This window comes from Lolium perenne, chromosome 1 (assembly GCF_019359855.2).
Source record: "Lolium perenne isolate Kyuss_39 chromosome 1, Kyuss_2.0, whole genome shotgun sequence".
Taxonomy (NCBI): domain Eukaryota; kingdom Viridiplantae; phylum Streptophyta; class Magnoliopsida; order Poales; family Poaceae; genus Lolium; species Lolium perenne.
The window spans coordinates 78996667-79006478 of record NC_067244.2 but is presented as its reverse complement, the minus strand read 5'-3'; positions in this window follow the sequence as shown (position 1 = coordinate 79006478).

The window sequence follows — 9812 nt, the reverse complement described above, 5'->3', positions numbered from 1 at the left end:
GTTTTGGACAACAATCCTCAATCTCTTATGAGAATATTATTTGTTGTTGAATGCTTATGCATTAAAGAGGAGTCCATTATCTGTTGTCTATGTTGTCCCGGTATGGATGTCTAAGTTGAGAATAATCAAAAGCGAGAAATCCAATGCGAGCTTTCTCCTTAGACCTTTGTACAGGCGGCATAAAGGTACCCCTTTGTGATACTTGGTTAAAACATATGTATTGCAGTGATAATCCAGGTAATCCGAGCTAATTAGGACAAGGTGCGGGCACTATTGGTAATTTATGCATGAGGCTTGCAACTTGTAGGATATAATTTACATAACACATATGCTTTATTACTACCGTTGACAAAATTGTTTCTTGTTTTCAAAATAAAAGCTCTAGCACAAATATAGCAATCAATGCTTCCCTCTGCGAAGGGCCTTTCTTCTACTTTTATGTTGAGTCAGTTCACCCACTTCCTTCTATCTTGGAAGCAAACACTTGTGTTAACTGTGCATTGATTCTTACATACTTGCATATTTGCATTCATCATATTACTTTATGTTGACAATTATCCATGAGATATGCATGTTGAAAGTTGAAAGCAACCGCTGAAACTTAATCTTCCTTTGTGTTGCTTCAATGCCCTTACTTTGAATGTATTGCTTTATGAGTTAACTCTTATGCAAGACTTATTGATGCTTGTCTTAAAAGTACTATTCATGAAAAGTCTTTGTTATGTGATTCAGTTGTTTAATCATTATCTTTATCATTGCTTTGAATCGCTGCATTCATCTCATATGCTTTACAATAGTATGATTAAGATCATGTTGGTAGCATGTCACTTCAGAAATTATCTTTGTTATCGTTTACCTACTCGAGGACGAGTAGGAACTAAGCTTGGGGATGCTGATACGTCTCCAACGTATCTATAATTTTTGATGTTCCATGCTTGTTTTATGACAATACCTACATGTTTTGTTCACACTTTATGATGATTTTATGCGTTTTCCGGAACTAACCTATTGACGAGATGCCGAAGTGCCAGTTCCTGTTTTCTGTTGTTTTTGGTTTCAGAAATCCTAGTAAGGAAATATTCTCGGAATTGGACGAAATCAACGCCCAGCATCTTATAATTACACGAAGCTTCCAGAACACCCGAGAGGGACCAGAGGAGAGCCACAGGGGGCCCACACGTGTGCCCGGCGCGGCCAGAGGGGGGGGGCCGCGCCCCCCTATTGTGTGGCGGCTCCGTAACCCCTCCGACGCCGCCTCTTCGCCTATAAGAAGCCCCCTGACCTAAATCTTCGAGACGAATAAGCCACGGTACGAGAAACCTTCCAGAGCCGCCGCCATCGCGAAGCCAAGATTTGGGGGATAGAAGTCTCTGTTCCGGCACGCCGCCGGGACGGGGAAGTGCCCCCGGAAGGCATCTCCATCGACACCACCGCCATCTCCATCAACGCTGCTGTCTCCCATGAGGAGGGAGTAGTTTTCCCTCGAGGCTAAGGGCTGTACCGGTAGCTATGTGGTTAATCTCTCTCCCATGTACTTCAATACAATGATCTCATGAGCTGCCTTACATGATTGAGATTCATATGAGTTTTGTATCACTATTAATCTATGTGCTACTCTAGTGATGTTATTAAAGTACTCTATTCCTCCTCCATGATGTAATGGTGATAGTGTGTGCATCATGTAGTACTTGGCGTAGTTTATGATTGTAATCTCTTGTAGATTATGAAGTTAATTATTACTATGATGGTATTGATGTGATCTATTCCTCCTTTCATAGTATGATGGTGACGGTGTGCATGCTATGTTAGTACTCGGTATAATTGTGTTGATCTATCATGCACTCTAAGGTTATTTAAATATGAATATCGAATGTTGTGGAGCTTGTTAACTCCGGCATTGAGGTGCTCTTGTAGCCCTACACAATTAATGGTGTTCATCATCCAACAAGACAGTGTAGAGTGGTTTTATTATGTGATCAATGTTGAGAGTGTCCACTAGTGAAAGTATGATCCCTAGGCCTTGTTTCCGAATAGAAAAGTCACACCACAAAGATTCCTATCTCCCACGTCAACTGCACGCCAGCAAGTATTTTCTGGCGCCGTTGTCACTGTTTGTTTACTGTTCCACAGCATGTTTACTCGCTGCCATATTTTATCCAGATTGCTATTACCACTCATATACATCCATATTACTTGCATTTTACTATCTCTTCGCCGAACTAGTGCACCTATACATCTGACAAGTGTATTGGGTGTGTTGGGGACACAAGAGACTTCTTGCATTGTGATCGCAGGGTTGCTTGAGAGGGATATCTTTGACCTCTTCCTCCCTGAGTTCGATAAACCTTGGCTGATCCACTTAAGGGAAAACTTGCTGCTGTTCTACAAACCTCTGCTCTTGGAGGCCCAACACTGTCTACAGGAAAAGAAGCGTGGGTAGACATCAAAACCGGCGGCCCATTACTTCCACTACGCGCGGAAATTGAGGAGGCACCTCGATCAATGCACAAGCACTAGTCATTTCTTAACTGACCGCGCAGAAATAGGGTGGGCCCGTCAGGTCATGTCCTATTAGTCAGACCGCAACAACGGTACATCATTAATGATGTCATAAGTAATATCGACTCTACATAGAGCACCCGAAGGAAATTGAAACATTCGAGTGGTATGGTATGAGTCTACGCACGATTGCAACCATCCGCGCATAGACTCGGGGGCTACTCCCATCGGGAGCGCTGAACACGCACCCGATAAAATTTGGACTCGAGACTTTTGCAGATCCAGGATCATGCCCGGGACTTGATTCTGAGTAGGGTGACGTTGTTTTGCCATCGGCAGTTAACCAACATCGATTTATCGAGTAAAGCTGAGCGCGTTACTCAATATCCTTTATGTACTACCAATGGGCACAATCTTACTTGGAAGCATTGAAGACCCGATATAGGAAGACATATCGGATGATCATGGTAGTTTGCGAAAAATATCGGCAGAAGAAAAACATTCGAGTAGTACAACTTGAGTCTACACACGGTTGCAAGCATCTGTGCCTAGACTCGGGGGGCTACTCCCATCGAGAGCGCTGAACGCGCACCCGATAAAGAAGACGTTGTTATTACAAGGGAGTCAAGATTTTTCGGATACTGAAAACATTCGACAGAAGACAGTTTTAGTCCCTGCCCGAAGTTTCTTTGGCCAGTCACTCGGGGGCTACTGATGTGGGCATTACCCTTCGGGTAACTAGTATTGTGCTACCTCTTATGGCCCAACCAGGGGCCCATGAAGGATGTCCATCGACCAAGGTGGGCCGATACGTTAATTCCAAGACAGGAGTCTTGGAAAGCAAGGCAAGAAGACGAAGAAAACAAGGAAAGATTAGACACATGACTCTGTGTAAACCTAGTCGTACTCGAACAGGCCTTTCGAGACCTAGCTCCCAATATAAGGGCCAAGAGAGGGCCTATCGAGGGACACAACAATAGTAGCCATAACCACCGTAAGTCTAGAGCTATGTAATCGCAAAACTTAGCCTCTCGACAAGATCATAGCCGAAACCTTCGGCACCCCATTGTAACTCGATATTTTCAGTAATCAAGATCAGACAGGCATGACGTAAGGGTTTTACCTCATCGAGGGCCCCGAACCTGGGTAAATCGCTCTCCCCGCTTGTTTGATAACCGATGTCTCGTGTCAGCCTACAGGATTCCATCTACCCTAAGCCCCAAACGGAGGGCATTGCAGGGGAGTACCCTCGACAGCCGTCCTCTCCCCTCTTCCTTCTTCGGCGCCCTCTACACCTCCATCGCCATGCCGCGCACCCTGCAGGCCACGTGGGCCAAGCTCTCCCTCGCCGCACGGCCAGGTTCCCGCGGACGGAGGAGGAGGAGCGGGCAGACGCGCGTTGGGTCGCCGCCGACGAGGCGCTTCGCGTCGCTGCCGAGGGGACGACGAAGAAGGAAGAGGACGCGGAGCTGGTGTAGGCGGCCGCGGACGGCCGGTACGAGGCCGCAGAGGTGGAGGCGGAACCCGCCGTGGAGGAGGAGCCCGTCGACGCCGACGACTTGTTCGATGACCTCGCGCTGGCCAACATCAACGTCATCATCGAGGAGCGTCTCGCCGACCTCACGCGCGTGACGAAGGAGCACGAGGCCACCTGTCGGGCGGGCCGCCGGCGTTTAGGCGACCTCCTCGGCCAGAAGAACCAGCTCCTCGCTATGCGAGCAGCCCGCCACCTCATGCAGCTGCCCTCGCCCGAGCGACGCACCCGGGAGGCTGCTGCGTTGGCGGAGCGCGGCCGCCAAGAGCGCATGCGCCGTCAGGAGGAGAACCACGAGGCCCAGACCGCCGGCCGCGTCCGCCTGGAGGCACAGACCGCTGTGGATCTCGCCGCCCTGCAGGAGCTCGGCCTGTGCGGGAAGCGGATGGTGCCGCCGCAGGAGGCGGAGCGTGAGCGCGCCCATGCTGCACGGGCGGAAAGGAGGAGGGCGGAACCCTCACGCGTACAGGCTGCCCGCGTCGAGTGAAATCCACGGCCCCGGCGGCGAGTCGACGGCGAGCCGCCGGCGAGGCCACCGGCCCCATACGTACCTAGACTAGTAGTAGTAGATTTAAGAAAAATTGTAATGTCTAACTTTAATGAAGAAAGCCCTATGACACGCGGGCTAGGGGCGGATAAGGGACAGACGCGAGCGACCAGCCATCGGCATCCGCGACCACGCAAACGCGGCCCAGATTTGGACCGGCTTTGAGCCGCCCCGGACACTGCGGCCATCCGTTTTTATGATGAATCCGTGCGCTGGGCAGAGTTTTTGTCCGATTCGACCCATCCAGATCCACGGGCGCCGGATGGATGGCCGCGTTGGAGATATCCTAAGGTAATCAAACGGGCAAAAAATTGTTGGTCCGATGAAGCAAGATCAGGCTACCAAACGCGCCCACTGCATGTGCAATGGCTGGTAGTTGGACGTAGGCGTGGAACGTGGACCAAGCTGGCAACGTACATCAACGACAAGTGCCGCTTTGGTGTTGTTGCGATCCGTAGGAGAAACAGTCCCATCGGTTTCTCCGCTGACGTGCTGAAGGTACTAGGCTTGAGGTCAACATGGCGCATATACGATAAAGAATCCATATTCTATCATCACGAAGAAGTATCCAGAAAAGGAAAAACCATCGCATATTCCAGCCCTCGCCGATCTATCACCTTCGCTCGCCTCTCCCCTCACCGCCTGTACGTCTAATCGCTCCTTCCTCCGCCGACAACTTTGTTCCCAACTGATTACTGGAAAAGCTGCTAACTTAGTTTCGGGTTGAGTCCTACACAGTTATAACTGGCATTTCTTAGTTGCACAAATAAGGTTACAAGTAAAATAAAATTACATTGAAACGGTTAGATTTACTTTGTGATTCGTACTAATGTAAATTGTAATACAAGTTGCAACTAAAATTCAATAATATCATGTGACCGAAAAGTGTTGTTTAAACATAAAGGCTCTGAGAGCCCACCATTAAATTAATACAGCCATCAACCGGCTAGGATACAAGGTACTAAAAATATACCTTAGAACATGTTTAAAAGAAACTAGCAAAGCCCTACAAGAACTACAAAGTTACGGAGTCAGCAAGCAGTGGCGACATAGAGAGATCCTTGAGCATCAGAGCTACAAGTACAGGTTTGGGCAATACATGTGCCCATAAACTTTACAACTATCGCTCTACGCACCAGAGCTACGACTACAAATACATTGAGCGTCACCGACGACACCAAGTGCCACCAAGAGGACAACCTTGAACAAGCCAAAGATCGTTGTTGACGAGAAGCGCCAAAGCCACAGAACCCAGCCCACCCAAGCCCCTAACATCCCAAGGCAACACCTCCAAGGAGAAAAACAACGTTGAAGCATCGCCGCTGCCCGACGAGAGCCTAGGGTTTTCACCCAGAAATTGACTGGTAAGGAGGGGCGGGGAGGACGAGAGACCTCAATAGCGCTTCCAGGAAGGGGACGGCTAGGAAGCGCCGCCGCCGTCGTGGTCGAATAAAACAACCAAGGGTTCCCCCTAGCCATCGAAATCCTCCACCAAGCTACTCTTTTGCGACAAGAAGTCGAAGAAGATGAGCTGAATTCACCACCGAAGGCCAAGGTCTTCAAGATCAGGATCCGGCAATCGTAGTCGCCAACCACTAGAGCCAACTCCTTGTACCTCCACGCCACCCGAGCAGCCACAAGGAGCAGGAACATCACTAGCAACCGTCACCCCGCCGGCAAGGTCGATGCTGCCCACCACCCAGGGCCGCCACCCCGTCTTCCAAGCACCTTGGCGTCATCACTTTGAAACAAACCACGAGCCCCAAAGCCTTCGAACCAGCCGAAAACCCCATGGGCAGCCGAAAACCTTCGAACCAGCATCATCCCACCGGGTGTGGATCCACGAGCACCACTCAAGCAGAGCAAAGGGGAGGGGCGTGGAAGAGCCCTCTCGACCAGCATCCAGGAGGAGGCAATGCCGATATATCGTGCTCCGAGCCGCCGCTCCTAGCTCCAGAGCTTCCAGGGCTAGATGCACGCAGAGCCACCAACCTGGAGGTCACCGAGCCTTCCATCGAGATCTTGCCGCCTTGTCGCGTAAGCTTCATACGCCGGCGAGCATGTCCAGTACACGTAGCCACCATGGTGCCGAGCGACCACGCCGCCGCGCCCCCCCAACCGCATCATCCCGCCCCGCCACTGTCGCGCGAGGGGGAGAAGAGGGCCCGCCGCCAACAGCCCTGGAGCTTCGCCTGCGGCGCCCTCTGGCAGCAGCGAGGAGGAGCGGTAGAGGCGAGAAGGACCTGTTGTTGGCCCGATCTAAGGTTCATGGGCTGTGCTCCGGTGTCCCCCCTGGCGAACGACGTTCAGGTGGTAAACGTGCGTTCGGTTCGTGACCAGAAAATATGGATGATCCCATCCCAAAAGCCGAATATTTCTGAGAAAGGCTGGACCATATGATCCGTGAATTTCATGACTAATCTCACTAGCCGCCTAAGAATCCATGGCCGTCGACGCGACTCCGACACCTACCACCGTCGTATGTGTGGCTCCCCAGCTCAGCGGCGGCCACCATGTCACGGCGAGCGGTGGGCTTGCTTTTCCGCGTGGCTCCCTAGCTCGACATCGGCGGCCTCCAGGGCGCGGTAAGCGGCGGGCTTGATTTTCAACGTGGCTCCCTAGCTCGGCGGCGGCGGCCTCCATGGCGTGACGAGCAACGAGCTTGCTACGTCTGCGCCACACCCAGTCGAAGAAACGGCCTCGCTAAGTATGTTCGGGTAGTGACCTTGCTAGGCACGGGTAGGCGGCCGCCCGCTAGGTCTGGCCTCCACCACAAAGGGAAAAAGACCCGTTAATTACATATTAACCGGTGTGTTAATGGCATATTTATATTTTTCTATTAATCGGTAATTAAACATATTTTATCTCATACCATCCCGTACATGTTTGCCCATAAACCAAACACACATGTTAAGTCAACCCACGAAGGGGTATCAGCAGATCCTAGCCGTCTAAATAGAACAAAGTTTAGAGGGGGACACCAGAGCAATAGCCAAGGTTCACACTACCACTCGCAAGAGCGAACAGAGCGATGAGTGAGGTGTGACCGACAAGTTACACGAGCAGAGCCGTGGTAGTCGGTGATACATCTTCATGCATTGAGGTAGTTGTGCCTCGATTAAAACAGACCAAGGTAGTGGGCTGCCCTAGCTGGCGCTCGATCGCTAGGAGATTAGCGAGCGATCGGTTTCAGACATGATTAGGAGCAAACGTGTTTTACCTTGCCGTACATTTGCATGCATGCAAAAAGGAACAAATTTAAAAGTTTAAAACGTTTTAACTTTCAAACGACAACTCCAAATTAAGATCCGCTTTCACCAATAAATCCGTCTCGACGAGATCTTCAAAACTAGCACCCATGTTAATATGTTTCGATGACTTTTTTTTCGGGCTAAAAGTTATCAACCCTCTCTATTTGAATAATCAACCCCTCCGTACTTGAGTGATCAACGGCAAAGGTATAAAATTATCAACCTGGTGCAGGGTATTGAGGGAAAGTTCTGCATGCATGCACAAATAGACGAATCTGCTGATGTCAGCGGAATCTTTTCCAAATTTCAAAATTCAAAATGTTTTAACTTTCAAACGACAACTCCAAATTAAGATCCGCTTTCACCAATAAATCCGTCTCGACGAGATCTTCAAAACTAGCACCCATGTTAATATGTTTCGACAAACTTTTTTTCTGACTAAAAGTTATCAAGCCTCTCTATTTGAATAACCAACCCCTCCGTACTTGAGTGATCAACGGTAAATGTATAAAATTATCAACCTGGTGCAGGGTATTGAGGGAAAGTTCTGCATGCATGCACAAATAGACGAATCTGCTGATGTCAGCGGAATCTTTTCCAAATTTGAAAATTCAAAACGTTTTAACTTTCAAACGACAACTGCAAATTAAGATTCGCTTTCACCAATAAATCTGTCTCGACGAGATCTTCAAAACTAGCACCCATGTTGATATGTTTCGAGCAACTTTTTTTCGGACTAAAAGTTATCAACCCTCTCTATTTGAATAAACAACCCCTCCGTACTTGAGTGATCAACGGTAAATGTATAAAATTATCAACCTGGTGCAGGGTATTGAGAACAAGTTCTGCATGCATGCACAAATAGACGAATCTGCTGATGTCAGCGGAATCTTTTCCAAATTTAAAAATTCAAAACGTTTTAACTTTCAAACGACAACTCCAAATTAAGATTCGCTTTCACCAATAAATCCGTCTCGACGAGATCTTCAGAACTAGCACCCATGTTGATATGTTTCGAGCAACTTTTTTTGGACTAAAAGTTATCAACCCTCTCTGTTTGGAATAATCAACCCCTCCGTAATTGAGTGATCAACGGTAAATGTATAAAATTATCAACCCCAAAGTTAATTTTATTTTAAACATTTTAGCGAATCTTTTTTAGTTTAGAAGCTATCAACCTGGTGTCCTGATATTTATCAATAGTAAATATGAATAACTACCAACCCTAAAAATCTAAATTTATTTCAAATATTTTGGCGACTCTTTTTAGTTTACAAGTTATCAACCCGGAGCCTAGTTATTTATCAATGGTAATTATGAATAACTACCAACCCTAAAAAGTATTTTATTTTACAAGCTATCAACCTTGTGCCTCGTTATTTATCAACTATAAATATAAATAAATAATAACGCTAAAAAGTATTTCATTTAGAATATTTTAGCGACTCTCTTTTAGTTTACAAGCTATCAACCCGGTGATCCGCTATTTATCAATGGTAAATATAAATAAATATCAACCCTAATTTTTTTATTTAATTTAAAATATGTAGCGATTCTTTTTTGTTTACAAGTTATCAACCCGGTGCCCCATTATTTATCAACGGTAAATATAAATACCCAGCAACCCTAAAAAAGTAAATTTCATTTAGAATATTTTAGCAACTTTTGTTAGCTTACAGCTTAAAAATAATACTTAATTTGAGTAGCAAGTGGTAGTTCATTTGAGTTGCAAGTGGATCTTCCCACCCGTTATTTTCCCCCCCTTAAAAACCACTGTCCCGAAAAAGGGAATTGCAAAAGGATCCCTTTAAACATGAATTACCGTACGAAAAAAAACCAAAAGGGAATTGCAAAAAGAGAATTGAGAATCTGCCTCGTGCTGAAGAAAAAAAGTGAGATGCTATGTGTATGCATGCAACAACTTACGAAAGCATGCTGAAAAGTTAGCTCATTAAATGTAAATCAATGAGATGATCTGTGC